This window comes from Aquarana catesbeiana, linkage group LG06, assembly GCF_042186555.1.
Source record: "Aquarana catesbeiana isolate 2022-GZ linkage group LG06, ASM4218655v1, whole genome shotgun sequence".
In the NCBI taxonomy this organism is placed as follows: Eukaryota; Metazoa; Chordata; class Amphibia; order Anura; family Ranidae; genus Aquarana; species Aquarana catesbeiana.
Genome location: NC_133329.1, coordinates 244,366,051 through 244,386,723, shown reverse-complemented (window position 1 = coordinate 244,386,723; position 20,673 = coordinate 244,366,051). Strand labels below are relative to the sequence as shown.

Below are 20,673 nucleotides of genomic sequence, written 5' to 3'. Positions count from 1 at the left end.
TTTTACTAGGAATCTGGCTTTCCAGTATTCTATCCTCCATTTTACTCCACCCTTCACCCTTAATATGATTATATTATTTTTTTATTATGTTATTGTTTTTTTTACAATTGATTAAATTGTTTAAATAAAAGGGAGGCTTGGGATTCAACGGGTATAAATACATACAAAAGAAGCTGTGAAGTAGAAATAATAATAATAATAAGGGAAACCAATTTGTTTTTATTTTCATATTTAACCATTTTTTTATATTAATATTATAGTGAGTTTATTTAGATGTAATTTAATTTTAGGGGGTACGGGGAGATTTACAAATGCAGATAATACTGGGATGATGCAAGTAATTTATATAGATGCAATATTGTGGTGTAAGAATGTATATGTACTAGTAGAAATGAGAAGGGTGGAGTAAAATGGAGGATAGAATACTGGAAAGCAGCATTTCTAGTAAAAAAGGGTGTACCAATATTGCGGATTCGCTATTTCCGGCCCGAAGTAGGAAGTGATGTCAGAAGGGACAACAGGAAGTGACTTAACAGAGTAGGAGGAGAATAGGGTATAAGAAAGAGCCAGTCACGAGCAGCCCCAGCTTCTGAAGATGCCCAGTGGGAGGGGCGAATCGCGTTAAGCGGGGACGAGATAATGATGTCATATCCGGTAACTGGAATGCATGCCGCGGCGGCAATCCCAGTCCACGTACATGCTACAATTTTTTTCACTTTTTTGTAAGTAATTTGCTTTTAAACCTTTAATAAATCATACAATATTATGCTATGGAAATCTTTTTCTTTATTGGATTCTATATCACAACAAGAAAGAATCCTCAACACTGGCACTTTGTTTGCACTGATGGACTATTGACTGAACAAACTGAACTCTTTTAGCTGGAGGGAAGTAAAAAAAAAAAAAACTAAAATAATATGGTTGCATAAGTGTGCACACCCTTAAATTAATACTTTGTTGAAGCACCTTTTGATTTTATTACAGCACTGTCTTTTTGGATTTGAGTCCATCAGCATGGCGCATCTTGACTTGGCAAAGTTTCTATGCAAAAACACTCCAAATCTGTCAGATTGGGAAGGCATCTCATGTGCACAGCCCTCTTCAGATCATCCCACATATTTTCAATCGGATTCAGGTCTGGGCTCTGGCTGGGCCATTTCAAAACTTTAATCTTACATAGTTGCATAGTAGGTAAGGTTGAATAAAGACAACAGTCCATCCATTTCAACCTGTGTAGGTGTACGTAAAGTCAGCGTTGATGTTCATTTCCCATATCCCTGTATATTGTGTTCTTTAAGATGCACGTCCAAAAGTCTTTTAAAAATATCAATACCCCTTGCTGAAACCACCACTTGTGGAAGAGAGTTCCACATCCTCACCGCCCTGACTGTGAAAAACCCCCTGCGCTGCTCAAGGTTAAACCGCTTCTCCTCCAATCTCATTGTGTGGTCCCGTGTTCTCTTACACCCCCTGAGATTGAATAGCTTTTTTCCTATGCTGGGGTCACCATTGAGGTGTTTGTAAATCGCTATCATGTCCCCTCTCAAGCGTCTTTTCTCCAGCGAGAATAAATTTAGTGCTTGTAGTAGCTACTCGTATTTGAGGTTCTCCAGTCCCCCTTATTCATTTTGTTGCCCTTCTTTGGACTCTCTCCAGCTGCAGCACATCCCTTCTGAGGACTGGTGACCTGAACTGGATGAAATACTCCAGATGTGGTCGAACCAGAGTTTTATAAAGTGGTAGGATTATAGTTATTATCTCTGGAGTATATCCCCTTTTTTATGCATGCTAATATTCACCCGACTTTGGTATCTGCAGCTTGACATTGCATGCTATTGCACAGTCTATCTTCTATTAGGACCCCCAGATCTTTCTCCATTCTTGACTCCGCCAGTGGTTCTCCCCCCAGTGAGAACCACTCCGCCAGTGTTCCTAGCCCCCAAGTGCATTATTTTACATTTCTCCACATTAAACCTCATTTGCCCTGTAGTTGCCCACTCCATTATTTTGTTCAGGAGTTTCTATAACATTTCTTTATCTTGCTGTGAAGTTATTGCCCTGCTTATTTTTGTATCGGCCACAAAAACTGAGCTTGAGCTATGTATCCCTTCCTCCTATGTCATTTATGAATAAATTAAACAGAATTGGTCCCACGACAGAACCTTGTGGTACCCCACTTACCACTCCAGACCAGTCTGAGTACATGTTATTTATCACTACCCTTTGGATGCGCCCCTGTAACCAGTTTTCTTTTCTATCCAAGAACAAACCTTATGGTTTATGCCTGCAGACCTCAGCTTGTAGATTAAGCGTTTATGGAGAACTGTATTGAATGCTTTTGCAAAATCCAGATACACCACAATGGCAGCCCCCCCCCCCCCCCCCATCTGGATGGCAGCTTACGTCCTCGTAGAATGTTAACAGATTGCTCTGGCAAGAACGAACCTTTGTAAACTCATGGTGATTACTACTAATGATACTGTTTTCTTCAGCAAATTCTTGGATATAGAAAAAGAAGAGGGGATTTTGGGACTTTGAATGAAGTGGTTGACTCATGTGGATGAATGAGATACAATTCATTAATAGAATAAGAGGTATAAAATACATAAGAATAGTATAATTCATATAAGAAGATCAATGGATAAATGCCATTATATATATATATATATATATATATATATATATATATATATATATATATATATATATATATATATATATATATATATATATATATATATATATATATATACATTTTTTTTTTTTCATAACAAAGTACAATCAAATTCATAAATGTATAACATAATCAGCACATGACAATAATATATGGTATAGCCAATTCATATGTCATATGGCAGTAATAATGATGTATCCAGATATATATCATGATAAAGCACATAGCTACATCCTCAGAGTCCGAAGTGTTTCTGTGTATAAAACACTTCCTCTTCCTCAGGGGCGGATGTTGTGAGGTATCTATAAAAAAATATACCGTAAAGTATATTAAAAATAGAATATAATATTGGGATGGATACAGCAAAACATGACAATCTTGTCAACCATAGTGCTTTCATGCCACAAGTAGCGACAGTGTACAGTTTATACAGAGATAGGGCCGTAGAAGTGGTCCGTCCCAGGAGCTGAGGTGGCCGCCCCATGACCAAAGAGGCGCATACACGGAGCCCCCCAAAAACGCAGACCTCTCATCTCAGGGGCATGTCCAAGAGGGTGAAAAAGATGAAGATGTGCATCTAAAATGGGTAAATGGGTTTATTTACTGGGCGTCTTCAGGGGCGGCCACCTCAGCTCTCGGGACGGACCACTTCTATGGCCCTATCTCTGTATACACTGTACACCGTTGCTACTTGTGACACGTAAGCACTATGGTCAACGAGATTGTCATGTTTTGCTGTATCCATCCCAAAATTATATTCTATTTTTAATATACTTTATGTATATGTTTTTATAGATACCTCACAACATCCGCCCCTGAGGAAGAGGAAGTGTTTTATACACAGAAACACTTCGGACTCTGAGGATGTAGCTATGTGCTTTATCATGATATATATCTGGATACATCATTTATTATTGTTACTGCCATATGACATATGAATTGACTATACCATATATTATTGTCATGTGCTGATTATGTTATACATTTATGAATTTGATTGTACTTTGTTATTATATATATATATATATATATATATATATATATATATATATATATATATATATATATATATATATATATATATATATATATATATATATATATATATATATATAGGCATTTATCCATTGATCTTCTTATATGAATTATACTATTCTTATGTATTGTATACCTCCTTATTCTATTAATAAATTGTATCTCATTCATCCACATGAGTCAACCACTTCATTCGAAGTCCCAAAATCGCCCCTTTTTCTTTTTCTATCCAAGCCGGGATAGAGGCACTTACATGTGCCTCATTCAAAGTCCCAAACTCCCCATTTTTATTATGATTCTTGGATATAGTCCCTTATCATCCCCTCCAATAAGTTACCTACTATTGATGTTAGGCTGACTGGCCTGTAGTTCCCCGGAATATGTCTGTGCCCTTTTTGAATATTGGTACCACATTGGCTTTTCTCCAATTAGCTGGTACAATTTCTGTCAGTATGCTGTCCATAAAGATGAGGAACAATGGTCTAGCTATAACCCGACTGAGTTCTTTGAGGACTCTCGGGTGTAAACCATCTGGTCCAGGTGATTTATTTGTGTTAGGCTTATCTAGTCTTTCCTTGACTCCAGGCTCTGTTAGCCACAAGGGTATATCATATGATGTGTTACTAACAATACTGTCGTGGTCAATACACCCCTCCTTTTCCTGTGTGAAAGCTGAGGACAAAAAAGCATTTAGTACAGTTGCCTTCTCTATGTCATCTGTAACCATCCTCCCATCATCGCCTTTTATGTGGGCAATGTGCTCAGATTTCGCTTTTTTTACTGTTAAGAATTCCTTGGGATTTTTTTTACTCTCTCTGCTATCTGTCTCTTGTAGTCTTTTTTAGCCACCCTGATTGCGTTCTTACACTTCTTCTTGCATTCATTGTAGTGTTGGAATGCTAACAATGCCCCCTCCACTTTATTTTTTTTTTTAAAGGCAACTTTTTTCTCTCTAATAAGAATTTTTATGTTACGGGTTGGCCACCCAGGTTTAACCTTTGGTCTTCTATATTTATTTTCCATTGGAATGCACTGTGTGATACCTTTTTGTTTTAATATGTTCCTAAAACATTCCCATTTTTCCTCGGTGTTCAATGTTTATAGGATTAGGTCCCAATTGATGTCTTGTAGTATTGAGCACAGTTCAGAAAAGTTGGCTCTTGAGGAGTTCTTGTGCTACCCTCATGCCTCCTTTTTCTATGATTTATGCTAAATATGATCATCTTGTGATTGCTAGAGCCCCAAGTTGTCCTGTACTGCCACGTCTGAGATCAGACTTGGATCCTTTGTAATTTAATAAATCTAGCAATACATTCTTTCTAGTTGGAGAATCCACCAATTGAGACATGCAGTTGTCCTGCAAGACATTCATGAAATGATGGGACTTTAATGAGTGAGCTGTTCCCTCTGCCCAGTTGATATCAGGATAATTAAAGTCCCCCATTATGATGACATTTCCCTGCCTCACTGCCATTTCTAACTGTGATAGGAGGTCCAGCTTCTCCTCCTCCTTTAGGTTGGGGGGCCTGTAACATACACCCACTTTCAATTTCTCTCCTACTTCTTCTCTTTGGAGTTCTACCCACACGGATTCCACCTCCCCCCCTCATCCCATTCGCAATGTCGCTCCTCTCTACCACCCTTACAACAGTTCAGTTCTTGGTAATTTCACTTTTGTGCCATATTTTCTCCACTTGATGATGACTGTCTTCACTTTGTTCCATGGTAAATCTAATGCCTTGGAAATTCTTTTGTACCCTTCTTCTGACAGATAACTTTTAGCAATGAGATCCCTCTGATCCCTCTGCGGACCATGGCTTTTGCTGTAGGATGTGACTAAGAAAATGATGGCAGTTTGAATGTGATTGCTTAATTCTGAACACCACTACATCCCCAGTTATACGAGGGTGTGTACATGAATGCAAACACATTATTTTAGTTTTACATTTTTACTGCCCCCGACCTCCCTAAAAGATTTTAGTTTGTTTTTCAATTGAGTTGTACAGTTTATAGGTCACATTAAAGGTGGAAAAAGTTCTGAAATGGTTTATTTTTGTGTCCTATTATTATATATTTTTTTTTTTTTTTACATTACAGAAACCTGACAATTTAATTTTTAACAGGGGTGAGTAGACTTTTAATATCCACTGTATATATAGATGTATATGATTTAGAACATGTGATTAAGTATGTGGAAGCAGCGCTAAGTTTATTAATTTTTGTTGACAGTTTGAGGTCAGTTGACCTTTCACTATAGCAGCAGCTTCAGTTACATTTATTTTAGATATGTAATATTTATTTTTATTTTGATATTTTTTTTTAATTACTTTATTTCATCACTTATATGGATTACGCACTAACACGTATATTAAAGAGGAAGTAAACCCTGATGGGTTTACTTCCTCTCTGTTTCCCTGCAAAGATAAAGCATAATGGGCTACTATGCATCACATAGTAGCCCATTATGTGTCACTTACCTGACACAGGAGCCTGCGATGTCACTGCTGCTCCCTCTGCTACGGAGCGTCCATCTTCTTTCCGGGTATGGTGGCTCTGGTTCTGTGATTGGCCGGAGCTGCGATGACGTCACTCCCGCGCATGCGCACGGGAGCCGCAAATAACGGCATATCGCCGTTAGTAGCGGCATGCTCAGTGCGCCTGCGCGCCGCTGTCTACGGCGCATGCGCCGTAGACAGCGGTGCCTGTCTTTTTGCAAATAGATATTTCTTGGACCTACAGGTAAACCTTAATCTAGGCTTACCTGTAGGTCAAAGTGGTCTGTAAGGGTTTACAACCACTTTAAGTGCACATTACATACAACCATAGCGTGGGCACACTCAAAACTTTATTACTTTCTATTGGCTGTCCAGCATCAGGATCAACTCGGGATCCAGAGGATAAGACAGGACAGTGGAGGGGACTATAGGGGCGTGACGGTCTTTAGCACATTTGCAGCTCTGGATTAGCAGTTGCCCGCACCCGGAAATGGTGGTAAGGGACCTTGATGATGATGATGATGATGGTTATGGATATATGTGGTGGCTGCATCAGTTTTCTTTTAGTTTTTTTTTCCCTCTGTTTTCTCCTGGAGATCTGGGCAGTAACATAACACCTGTATTAGTGAGACACAACTCTATAGGAATGAGCAGGAGGAATGGCAAATAACAGCATTATCAGTCTTGGTGGGACAGTAATGTTAAATGCACTAACAGATTTAGATACACTAACAAATTGAAGCCAAACTCCATCTTACACTTTATAATCAGTTACAGCAAACCTTTTTTTTTCCTTTTGGGATAAAGGTTTTGCATGAATAAAAAAAAAGTTGATAATTTTAATGACCCCTGCCAGTGTTAAGTGGTTTGTTTCATCCATGTAAACTGATGCATTCTGCTGGGGAGCTTGTGCTTTTAAAAACAACAGACGTGCTGACTGGATCACTAGATGAAAATATAAGAAAGAAAACCTAAAAAAAAAGGAAACAAATCTAGCCATTATATATAAGAACTGGTAAGCTGCAGTATAATCAATGTTTTCTTTTGGGTTTAGTACTGCTTTAACGGTATTGCAGGATTCACTTTAACAGCTATCACCTTTTTTTTTGGAGCTCGTTTACTTGCAATTATTTGTAGTATTTGAATATTCTTTGAATAATCATTAAACCTTCCAAGAAATTGGCCTGTGTAAAACCCATCGTAGGGAGGGTTTCATTTGGGGTCTGTTAATAAGGGTCAGAGTAGGGGGCATAACTAGTTATGATAGGGACAACATTTAAAGTGAACTTATCAGTAACTTAACAAGTCCTTACAAATAATTCTTATAATGTCAAAATATATAGCAACAATATACATGAAAAAAACAACCTTTTTATTAAAAAAACAGCCCTTGTGCTGTATGATAGTGACTGTAACTAGGGGTACCTGTGAGAAATACAGTATGGGAGAATGAAATCATCCTGCTGCAGGAAAAAGGAAGCATTGTATCCTCTTCTCTTGGTGCACACTCTGACTACAATGTAACCTTGTAACAAGGCACAAGGTGAGGAGGAGCAGAGGCAGCGGGCTGATCTGTGTGGGACATACATTCACATCCCAAAACGTAAATAGGAACTTCACCCATTCCCATTTAACTCAATCAAAATATGGCATTTACCTTTGATGGTCTTTTATTTATGAAAAACATGCAAGCCCACTGAAACCTACTTTGTCCTTTTCCTCCCCCAATGCTTTTCAGCTGCACATAGCATCCCACTTCACCCTTTACTTCTTGTATGTCATGGGAAGCAAGCTTTCTTTTCCTGGTTCTTGTAGCCTGCCCTCTGATGATGTGACACCACGTTCTTCCTCCTCCAGCTGCTATGCTGAAGCCTTCAGCCACCTGGGATATGTGACATCCATATCCCTGGAGGCTGCAGAAGGAGACTTCATATCATTCTCTCCCAGGGGAGAATGGGGGCAGGTGGCATGTCGACCATAATAAAAATAAGACAAATAAAGCTATGCTTTTTTTTTTTTTATGTTGTGTGGAGGATTAGGATGGTGGAAAGAGTAAGGCCTCATGCACACTGAACGTTTTTGGACATTTTTACAGCAGCTGTTTTTGGCTTCAGACATTTTTTTTATACAGTCAATAAACTCCCCATGATGTTAACCTATGTGTCCATGCACACATAGGCTGTTATCAGCAGTTTTTGCCTGGGGTGTTTTCTGGCTTTAAAAAACACCCAAAATTAGTGGGTTCTAAGAGGAGTTTTTCAGCTGTAAAAACGATCTAACATCAAACGCTGATAAACGCTCAAAAACACGGCTCACCGGCGTTTTTGGACGTTCTTGATCCATTGTTAAAAAAATTACATTTTTTTTTTTTTTTTCATAAAAAAAAAAACCCCTTAAAAAAAAAAAAAGTAAAAACTCTAAAAAATGCTAATAAATGCTAAAAAACACTATTGCAAAAACATTGAAAAACTCACTGCAAAGCTACTGCCGATTTTATTACGTTATTTTAACGTCAAGTTTGCATGAGGCCTATTTCTTGAAGCAGGATCCAATTTGAGGTGCATGCAAACCCTGTGAATGAGCATCTCTTTGGGTCTGTTAAATATACTGTTGAATGTGTTCTGTATTTTTTTTCAATAAGTGCCAAAAAAAAACTGCTAATCTTTTTTAGAGAGTCCTGTGTTATCTCAAGGAGTGTGATTCTCCCTGCCAGTTCTTATCTTCTAGACCCCTTTCACACTGAGGCGCTTTACAGGCGCTACAGCACTAAAAATAGCGCCTGCATAGCGCCTGTAAAGAGCCTCTCCTGTCTCTCCAGTGTGAAAGGTGTATGTATTGCAGAGCTGTATTGTGTATGTTTGTTTTTTTTTTCCCCCGGACATACTCTTTTTAAAGGCTACTCAACCAGGACTTGGATTTACTGGAATATGCACTGCATTCAGTAAGGCCTCATATACACTGCTGCTGGTAAACGGACGCTCAGAGGCAGTAGGCTGCTTTTTTCAGCTGCCCCTGAACTCATCCAATGTTATCTTATCAGTACATGTACACAGGCTCATTTTAATGTTGTTTTTAGGCAGTTGAGTTTAGAGGCCTTTTTTGGAAAGCAAAAAAATGAGTTCAGACGCTGAGTTTAGAGGCATTTCAAGCGCTAAACGAGTCTAAACGCGGTAACTCACGTTTAGCCGCATTTCGTTTACAGGCTTTTTACATTTTTGTCTATTTTGAAGAAAAAAAAAATGTTTTCTTTATCGTACATCATGGGACACAGAGTCAAAGTAATTACTTAATGGGTTATGGGCCACCTTCAGGTGTTGACACTGGTATACCCAATCAAGGAAGTTCACTCCCTATATAACCCCTCCTCCTTCCAGGAGCACATCAGTTTTTTCGCCAGTGTCTAAGGTGTTGGTCACGAGTGAAGATGTGCTCTGAGGAGCTCCAGGGAGGGATCCATGCTGGATTTAAAAAAACTCCACAACCAGATCCATCCACGCCACTGAAGCCACAGGATGGTACCCGGGCCTTGCATAGAGGAACAAGGTTTTGCCTGTAATGCTTCTCTTTCAGGGCTGGACCATAGGAACCAGGACTCTTTTTAGTCTTGCTACATTACCTAAAGTTGCTCCTGAGGGGTGCTATTCAGGTCCAGAGGAGTGGAACCCCTATTAAAAGGGACCCGGTCTTTGAAGGTTTACTAAAGCAGCCCGCCGTGATGGGTGAAGTTTGGATCTGTCTGTTTCAGCAGTATCCTGCAGCGAGGATAAGGTAAGGGAAGAAGCTTAGGAACTGTAAAAAGTCCACCTATGTCTTTCTTCCATATATTAAACATTGTAATGCTTTAAAATCTCCTCTAGAGCGAATAAAGATACACATACCTTATTATGTTGTGTCTCAGCAGCTCTGTCCAGCTACAACAGCTTGTGTGGGCCCAGTTGCATGAGGGGGTTTGAATTGAACAAAATGTCCCCCCCCCCTCCAAATTGGGGGAACTAAGGGGCTGGGGGTACAGCAATGTAAAAGCTGTACTACATCATTTGGGTAGTATTGCATATTTGGCAATGTGTCAGCGCTATACTGATTTACACTTAATGAGAATATAAGAATATCCCCCCCCCCCCCTCGAGGGGTGCGGAGCGGCGTGGCTTTTTTATACATCAAGTGGAGCTTTGCTCTGGTTTGGGTTTAGCAGGAGCCAGCAGCAGTTTAATAACATTTTATTATGTTTTACTTTACTGTTTAAAGCTTGTTGCGCCCCTATATAGTGAAACTGCCAGGAGCGCCAGATGGTGGCGGCAGCCTCCTCCTTCGGGTCTGCATTACAGTTCTGAATGCTTGCCGTGCGCGCAGGCTAAAGTTAATTTGAAAGGAGGAGGGCAGGTTACTGAAAGGGGGCATGGTCTAAGACAGGCAGCGCCATGTGCAGGACTCGGCATCCACGTGGAGCACATGGCGCACATACTGGGAAGTAATCGGGCTCACACCTGAAGTCTCTCATATAAAGCTGACGCTCTTATGACAGAAAGTCTCTATCAAGAGCAGCTGAAGTGAAGAGGCTATCACACAGGACACAGGAGCGCTGGGTCACGTAAACGGTGTATACAGGCATTTCCAGAACAGGAAATACAATTGTTATTCAGCATCAGAAATTGATCTGTATGGTAACATTATTGCTCAGCAAATAGTATATTTGTCTTAAAGTGCCTTTGCTTTTGTGCTTAGCATTGTGACTTCCAGAACTACCACAAGGGTGCCAAAAATGCTACCCCCAGGCCCTGGGAACTCCAGACATGCCTCCACACTGTTATCCTCTCTGGAGATACCAGATATGGCAAGCCAGGGTGAGTCACTGGAACCTATTGGGGGTGCATCTGCTTCTCACACTTCAGCCCCTGTATACGCGAATGAAGATGCATTTTCTTAGCGGCTTTAATCGCATTCCCCATCCAAGGGGATAGGAAGCGTGCTAGATCCCCCTTCCCCACCTCAAACCCTTTACCAAGGAAACAGTGGACACAGCGGGCACAGGATGAGGTATTACCCTCAGGCGATCACGTAGAAAAACAAGCAGATTTTTCCTCAGCGGAGGAAACAACAGTTGATGAACCTTATGCAACCTCGCAATCTGAGAGATTGATGGTACAAACTCTTACAGAGATGGTTCGTTCCACTTTCCTGCTACCCCTAACAGAGTCAGCTGAAAGTTCGGTCCCTTCTTTGGGTTCTTTAAAACCTTTACAGCCTTTTCATGCGTTTCCGATCCATGCATTACTAGAAAGACTTATTTATGCTGAATGGGATCATCCGGATAAGCATTTTCTCCCTCCAAAGAGTTTCTCAGTTCTCTATTCCATGGAGGGGAAATTCACAAAAGATGGAAAGTACCAGCAGTAGACACTGCGATTTCCAGCATCAACAAAAATGTATCTTGTCCAGTAGACAATGCACAAATGCTTAAGGATCCAACAGATAAGAAGTTGGAATTTTTGTTAAAATCCTCTTTTTTTTTTTCCTGGCAGGTGCCATTTCTCAGCCTGCAGTCCCTGCGATAGGCATCTGTCGGTCCCTAAAGGACCAGTTCAAAGAGGCCCTTAGGGAGGTCCCTGCACAACAGGCCTGTGAGTTAGCCGAACTACCAAAGGCGCTATGTTTTGTCATAGACGCCATGAAAGACTCTATTCACCAAGCGTCCCTCCTTGCGCTTGTGCTAAAACACATGCTTAGGACCCTGTGGTTAAAAAGTTGGTCAGCCGAACCATCTTGCAAATAAGCTTCTGACTAGTTTCCCTTTTCATGGGGAGCGACTATTTGGGGAGGATTTGGTCAAACATCCAAATGATTTCTATTGGGAAAGGTACTTTTTTTTTTTTTGCCCAAAAGAAGGTATAAACATCCTTTTATTTAAACGGACTCCTTCCCCTGCACCAGGGGCAGCTGCTTTAACCGCATCCGCTATCCAAAGGGATAGGAAACGTTTTAGATCCCCCTCCCCCACTTTAGACCCCTTATCAAGGGAACAGTGGGTAGAGGATGAGGGGTTACCCTCGGGTGATCAGGAAGAAAGGCAAACTGATTACTCCTCTGCAGAGGAAACAACTGGAGTTGAACCTTTTTCAGCCTCTCAGTCTAAGAGATTGCTGGTACAAATCTCTTACAGAGATGGTTCGTACCTCTTTCAAGCTATTTCTAGTAGTCAGCTAATAGTTCTGTTTCTTCTTAGGTTCTTTAAAACCTTCTCTGCCTTTTTCATGCGTTTCCTGTACATGTACAGATCCAGGCAGAAATTCAACAGATCCATTCTAGATCTAAAAGAATCTAAAGCAGTTCCTGAAGATCCGCTCCTTTCTATGGAGTCGATCAGGTCAGTAGTTTCTATCCTACAAGGAGGAAAACTCCTGGCGTCTATCGGCATCAGGTATGCATATCTGCATGTCCATATATTTCCCGCTAACTAAAGGTTTCTGCGGTTCGAAGTAGAACAACAGCATTTCAGTTTGTAGCCTTGCCCTTCGGGCCAGCTACAGCACCCCGAGTGTTCACAAAAGTGCTAGCCTCACCTCTAGCCAGGTTAAGGGCACAGGGCATAAACAGTCTTGGCATACCTAGATGATCTATTGCCAATAGACCAATCAGTGTTCAGAGTAAAGTGTACGCATTACAACCAGTTACCTGGAAAAGTCTGTGTTACGTTCTCAACCTAGAGAAGTCTCCCTTAAAACCGCTAAAAAAGCTTGAGTATTTGGGTCTGATCATAGATACAGCCCAGAAAAAGGTGTTCTTGCCCAGGCAAAAAACAACTCCATCAGAGAGTTGGTGCGGAGGGTCAGGTCAAAAGGAGATCCCGCCATTTGCCTTTGCATGAGGTTGTTAGGAAAGATGGTGGCTTCATTCGAAGCAGTTCCCTATGCCCAGTTCCGTTCGAGACTGTTGCAAAACAGTATTCTATCTGCTTGGATCAAAACGATCCAAGCTTTGGACTTGCCAATGCAGCTGTCCCCAAGGGTGTCCCAAAGCCTCAATTGGTGGTTACTAAAGAATCTGCTAAAAGGAAAATCCTTCATACCAGTTATCTGGAAAGTGGTAACGAGAGACGCCAGCCTACCAGGCTGGGGAGCAGTACTAGGGAAGACAACTGTCCAAGGACAGTGTAAAAGAACCGAAAGAGCCTTGCCCATCAACATCATAGAGATTTGGGCAGTGTGTCTGGCTCTGAAAGCCTGGACTTCCAGGTTAAGGAATTGTCCTGTCAGGATCCAAAACGTCAATGCCACAGCTGTGGCCTATATCAATGACCAAGGGAGCACCAAGAGTCTCTCAGCGCAGAGAGAGGTGAACCATATTCTAACTTGGGCAGAAAGAAATATTCCATGCCTATCGGCAGTCTTCATTCTGGGAATAGAGGGGGCACTCCAGGCGTAGATCTTCTAGCGTCCAGTTGAACATAAAGTTAGTCAACTTTGTGTCCAGAACAAAGGATCCATTCGCATGCAGAACAGATGCGTTGGTGATACCGTGGGATCAGTTCTCACTGATCTATGTATTTCCCCCTATTCAATTGCTGCCTCAACTTCTTTGCAGGATCAAGCTGGAAAGAAAACCGGTAAATCTGGCAGCACCAGCATGGCCCAGAAAGTCATGGTATACAGAAATCGTAAAGATGGCAGTGGAGGATCCATGATCCCTTCCACTAAGGCCAGACCTGCTCTCACAGGGGCCGATATTCCATCCTACTTTACGAACGCTAAATTTAACGGCCTGGCTATTGAAACCCACATTCTGAAGAAACTTGGGCTTTCCGGATCAGGTACCTCTACTTTGATTAATGCAAGGAAACCAGCTTCCAGAACTATATATTATAGAGTCTAGACGGCTTATGTTTCCTGGTGTGAATCCAAGGGTTGGCACCCTCGGAGATATATCATAGGCAGAATTCTTGCCTTTCTACAATTAGGCATAGAGATGAAGTTGCTCTTGAGTACTATTAAGGGCCAAGTCTCAGCCTTATCGATTTAATTTCAAAGACCGCTTGCTACGCATTCTTAGTCCGGGGTTTTATGCAAGGGGTGATGCGGATTAATCCGCCAGAACTTTACAGGCATACTATAGACACCCCCCAGGTACGAAATTTAAAGGAATATTACACTTTTGTTGTTTCACTTTAAGCATTATTAAAATCACTGCTCCCGAAAAAACGTCCGTTTTAAAATCTTTTTTTTGCATTGATGCATGTCCCCTGGGGCAGGACCCAGGTCCCCAAACACTTTTTATGACAATAACTTAGATATAAGCCTTTAAAATTAGCACTTTTGATTATTCATGTTCGTGTCCTATAGACTTTAACGGTGTTCGAACAAATTTTTTGCCTGTTCGCATGTTCTGGATGCGAACCAAACCAGGGGGTGTTCGGCTCATCCCTACTGACAAGGAAGCTGGTATTTTTGGTTGCTAAATTCTCAGCATGGAGGGTTTCGGAATTGGCTGCTTTTTCTTGTAAAGCGCCATATTTGATTATTCATGAGGACAGAGTGGTGTTACGCCCTCGTCCAGGCTTTTTGCCAAAAGTGGTTTCAGGTTTTCACCTTAACTAAGATATTGTCCTGCCATAGTTTTCTCCAAAACCATGTTCCAGGGAAGAAAAGTCACTACATTGTCTTGATGTGGGGAGAGCAGTGAAAATCTATTTAAAGACAACTGCTCAGATTCTTAAGATTGATGTCTCATTTATTCGGCCAGAGGGTCCTAAGAAAGGACAGGCAGCGTCAAAATCCACTGTCGCTAAGTGGATTTGGCAAGTTATAATTCAAACTTATAATTTAAGGGGTAAGATTCCCCCTTTTCAAGTTAAGGCGCACTCTACCAGGGCGGTTAGTGCTTCTTGGGCAGTGCGTCACCAGGCCTCCATGGCTCAGATCTGTAAGGCCTCAACTTGGTCTTCAGTGCATACATTCACAAAAATGTTATCAGGTGGATGTGAGGAGGTATGAGGATATCGCCTTTGGGTGCAGTGTGCTGTAGGCAGCAGTATAAGCCCTCAAGTCTGGGGGTACCCTGCGGGTTGTCTCTCCCTTCCCTCAAGTAGCATTGCTATGGGACGTCCCATTAAGTAATTACTTAGGCTCTGTGTCCCATGATGTACAATAAAGAAAATAGGATTTTTATTACAGCTTACCTGTAAAATCTTTTTCTTGGAGTACATCATGGGACACAGCGGTCCCTCCCATCTTTTGGGATTTAAGTATATTGCTTTGCTACAAAAACTGATGTGCTCCTGGAATGAGGAGGGGTTATATAGGGAGTGAACTTCCTTGATTGGGTATACCAGTGTCAACACCTGAAGGTGGCCCATAACCCATTAAGTAATTTACTTAAGGCTCTGTGTCCCATGATGTGCTCCAAGAAAAGGATTTTATAGGTAATCTGTAATAAAAATCCTATTTTTTTTTCAAACGCTCCTAAATGCAAACGGGGCTAAACGCAACATGTAAACGCTGCAAAACAGATGTGGGTTACTATCTGTCAAGTTAAATCGTTCAGGAGCGGTTGTAAAAATGTCCCGTGTACATTAAGCCTAAAGGGTAAAGTTGGCCACATCCTGATTGAATTTCAGCCAGTTCATGATGAACCGGTCAAATTTTGTTTTGTGCGTGGCCCTGTCAGCACCCTCCCACCAAACATCCTTTGATTGAAAAAACCAAGGTACAATGGCAGATAATTGTTGGCTGAATAGAGATTGCATCCAATCAGATGAACCACTGTTCAGGTATTTTGCTTGCTGTCAGCAGGAGTTTCATCTATTCCCTCTGTTTAGCATGGATTGAGAAATATGTTTTTTTCTTTTTTGTTTAGCCTGTAGGCCAGTGGTCTCCAAACTGTGGCCCGGGGGCCAGATATGGCCCTTTGCTTGCCTTTATCAGGCCCCTGGGACACTATTTATTCCGCCGAGACAAGGCACTATTCTTCTCCCCCAACACCTGACACCAATGATGGGGCACTATTCCTTCTCCTGATACCAACAATGGGGCACTATTCCTCCCAATGACACCAATGATGGGGCACCATTTCTTCTCCTAATACGAACAATGGAGCAATATTCCCCCCACTAGTACCAACGATGGGACATTCTTTACTCCTATTGATGCCAGGGGATTCTCTACTCCCACTGGCCACAGTCCGGCCCCCTTAAAGTCTGAAGGACAGTAAACTGGCCCTTTGTTCAGGAAGTTTGGAGACCCCTGCTGTAGGCTAAATGAAAGAAGTCAATGGGGATGATTTACTAAAACTGGAGAGTTCAAAATCTGGTGCAGCTGTGCATGATAGCAAATCGCCTATTCGTTTTCGATATGGAGATTGGCATAAAAAAAAAAACAGAAGATCATTCGTCCGATAATCTCATTGTGTGTACTAGGCTTAAATTTATTTAAGTCTCGCTGTTTTTTCTTTGCGTGACATTTGCTGTGCAATATTAGATAAATATCCCCTGCCATTTAGGCTACAATTGATAGCCATATTCTGTAAATGTTAGTTACCTTGTGATAACTTCTCTGGCCCCCACTGATTTAGTTTTACTTTGTTACTAGGGCCTGGCAATTTGCTTGTTCCAAGAGTCTTGTACAGTGGCCAGTAAGAACACCGTACTTGGACAGTAGAGATGAGCTTGGGCGTGCTTGGATCCTCTTTTAAACCCACATGAAATCGTCCTTTGTAATAGGCCAATTATGTGTGGAGGGGGCATTACAGTATATACAGTACATGCAGCTGCGGAGCAAGGAATTCCTCAGCTGCAAATAATTGGTACATTACAAGCGACAGTTTCCTAGTGAGCTGGGCAATGTGGGTTTGGAAGCACAGCTGAACACATCTAAGCACATCTCTATTGGACAGGAAGGTGGCAGTTGCTGGAGCTTAAAGTGGAACTATATTATTGGGATTTTATGTGATAGACCAACACAAAATGGCACATAATTGTGAAGTGGAAGGAAAATGATAAATGGTTTTCAAATATTTTTGCAAATAAATATCTGAAAAGTGTGGCATGCATTTGTATTCAGCCCCCTTTACTCTAATACCCCTAACTAAAATCTAGTCAAACCAATTGCCTTCAGAAGTCACCTAATTAGTAAAAAAAAAAAAAGTCCACCTGTGTGTAATTTAATCTCAGTATAAATACAGCTGTTCTGTGAAGGTTTGTTAGAGAACTTTAGTGAACAAACCGCATCATGAAAGTCAAGGAACACACCAGACAGGTCAGGGATAACTATCACAAGCTTTGAACATCTGACAGAGCACTGTTCAATCCATCATCCGAAAATGGAAAGAGTATGGCACAACTGCAAACCTACCAAGACATGGCCACCCACCTACACTGCCAGGCCGGCAAGGAAAGCATTAATTAGAGAACCAAGAGGCCCATGGTAACTCTGGAGGAGCTGCAGAGATCCACAGCTCAGGTGGGAGAATCTGTCCACAGGATAACTATTAGTCGTGGCACTCCACAAATCTGGCCTTTATGGAAGAGTGGCAAGAAGAAAGCCATTGTTGAAAGAAAGCCATAAGAAGTCCAGTTTGCAGTTTGCGAGAAGCCATGTGAGGGACACTATGTGTGGCGGAAAACTAACACTGCACATCACCCTGAACACACCATCCCCACTGTGAAACATGGTGGTGGTGGTGGCAGCATCACGTTGTGGGTGCTTTTTTTCAGCAAGGACAGGAAAGCTGGTCAGAGTTCATGGGAAGATGGATGAGCCAAATACATGGCAATCTTAGAAGAAAATGGCAGCGGGACAGGGAAATGTCATCATAATGGGGGACATCAATTATCCCGATATTGACTGGGCAGAGGGGACAGCTCACTCATTAAAGGCCCATCATTTCATGAATGTCTTACAGGAGAACTTCATGGCCCAATTGGTGGATTCCCCAACAAGAAAGAATACCCTGCTAGATCTATTAATTACAAACAATCTCAGATATGGCAATACAAGACAACTTGGGATCTAGTGATCATAGGATGATCACATTTAGCGTAAATAATAGAAAAAGGAGGCACGAGGGTAGCACAAGAACACTAAATTTCAAACAAGCCAATTTTTCTGAACTGCGGTCATTACTACATCAATGAAACATTGAACACCGAGGAAAAATGGGAATGCTTTAGGAACATATTAAAGGTATCACACAGTACATTCCAATGGGCAATAAATATAGGAGAGTGAAGGTCAAACCTGGATGGCTAAACCGTTATGTAAAAAGCCTCATTAAAGAGAAAAAAAATGGCCTTTAAAAAATATAAAGGGAATGGGTCATCGTCAGCATTGCAACACTACAAGGAAAGTAATAAGAAATGTAAGAACACAATCAGGGCGGCTAAAAAAGAGACACACACAAAGCGGAGGAGAGTAAAAAAAAAATCCAAAGAAATTTTTTAGATATATTAACAGTAAAAAGGCAAGATCTGAGCATATTGTCCACAAAAAAGATGGGGATGGTTACAGATGACACAGAGAAGGCAACTGTACCAAAAGCCTTCTTCTCCTCAGTTTTTACGCAGGAAAAGGAGGGGTATACAACCACGACAGTACTGTTAATGACACATCAAAGGGAGTACCCTTGTGGCTAACAGAGGCCAGGGTCAAGGAAAAACTAGATAAACTTAATACAAATAAATCACCAGGACCGGATGGCTTACACCCGAGAGTCCTCAGAGAACTCCGTCAGGTTATAGCCAGACCATTGTTCCTAATCTTTACGGACAGCATACTGACAGGAATTGTACCAGCTGATTGGAGAAAAGTCAATGTGGTACCAATATTCAAAAAAAGGGCAGAGCGACAAATCCCTGGAAACTACAGGCCAGTAAGCCTAACATCAACAGTAGGTAAATTATTGGAGGGGATGATAAGGGACTATATCCAAAAATTTACTGAAGAAAAAAGTATCATTATTAGTAATCAGCATGGTTTTACGAGGAGTCGTTCCTGCCAGACCAATCTGCTAACAGTCTACAAGGAAGTGAGCTGCCATCTAGACAGGGGAAGGCCTGTGGATTTGGTGTGTCTGGATTTTGCAAAATTATTTGATACAGCTCCCCATAAATGCTTAATTACAAGCTGAAGTCTGCAAGCATGGACCATAAGGTTTGTTCTTGGGTAAAAAACTGGTTACAGGGATGTGTCCAAAGGGTAATGATTGAATAACATGTACTCAGATTGGTCTGGAGTGGTAAATGGGGTACCCCAAGGTTCTGTCTTGGGACCAATTCTATTCAATGTATTAATAAATTACTGTATTTATCGGTGTATAACACGCACAGGCGTATAACACGAACCCCAATTTTAGGAGGGAAGTTTAAGGAAAAAAACTTACATTTTAAATAAAGAACTTTGTAGCAAAATTAGCGTCACAGCTCATCAATGCACCCTGCTCAGTGCCCATCTGCAGCCATTGAATTGACCGACAATGCAGCCTGTTCAGTGCCCATCTGCAGCCTATAAATTGACCAACAATGCAGCCTGTTCAGTGCCCATCTGCAGCCTCACCTTTCCCATCATTGCAGCCTCGCCAGTGTTGGATTATCCCTGCTGTCCCCAAGGGAGATCGGAGGAGCGAGCGCTGCTGATGTACACAGAGCCGCGATCTCCTGTGTACCCGTTGCTCCGTCACTCACAGCCACGCCTCCTGGCCCTGCTCATATGATAGACAGAACAGTGGTCCAATGCGGGGCCAGGAGGTGTGGCTGTGAGTGATGGAGCGCCGGGTACACAGGAGATCGTGGCTCTATGTAATTCAGCGGCGCTCGCTCCTCCTCTTCCCTCAGAGACAGCAGGGATCGGTGTATAACACGCACCCACAATTTCCCCCCTGATTTTAAGGGGACAAAAGTGCGTGTTATACGCCAATAAATACAGTATATAGAGGATGGGATAAATGGCTCAATCTCAGTTTTTGCGGACGACACAAAAATAATCAGGGCAATAACTTCATATTAGGATATAGAAACTTTACAGAAGGAACTGTAAAATAATAAAGCGGACAACTACATGGCAAAAGAGGTTTAATGTGGAAAAATGTAAAGCAATGCACTTGGGGGCAAAAAACATAAATGCAAACTACTCACTAGGGGAGATCCGCTGGGGGAATCAAGGGTGGAGAAAGATCTGGGGGTCCTAGTAGATGACAGACTGAGCAATAGAATGCATTGTCAAGCTGCAGCTACCAAAGTCAGCAGAATTTTTGCATGCATAAAAAAGGGGATATACTCCAGGGATAAAACGATAATCCTGCCACTTTATAAAACTCTGGTTAGGCCACATCTGGAGTATTCTGTCCAGTTCTGGTCACCAGTTCTCAGAAGGGAGGTGCTGGAACTGGAGAGAGTCCAAAGAAGGGCAATGAAATTAATAAGGGGACTGGAGGACCTCAATTATGAGGAATGACTACAAGCACTAAATTTATTCTCTCTGGAGAAGC

General features: G+C 41.6%; 1 protein-coding gene across 4 annotated transcripts in view; it reads left to right on the top strand.

Moving 5' to 3' along the window:
* HECW2 (HECT, C2 and WW domain containing E3 ubiquitin protein ligase 2) overlaps positions 1-20,673 on the top strand; it is a 479,776-nt gene that overhangs the window by 20,650 nt on the left and 438,453 nt on the right. The window contains exon 2 of one of the 4 annotated variants that reach the window (XM_073633113.1): positions 5,807-5,834. The exons of the other annotated variants lie outside the window; for them this stretch is intronic. The gene's annotated coding sequence lies outside the window, so the exon portion shown is untranslated. The remainder of the gene's footprint in view (positions 1-5,806; positions 5,835-20,673) is intronic. 4 annotated transcript variants of the gene reach the window in all.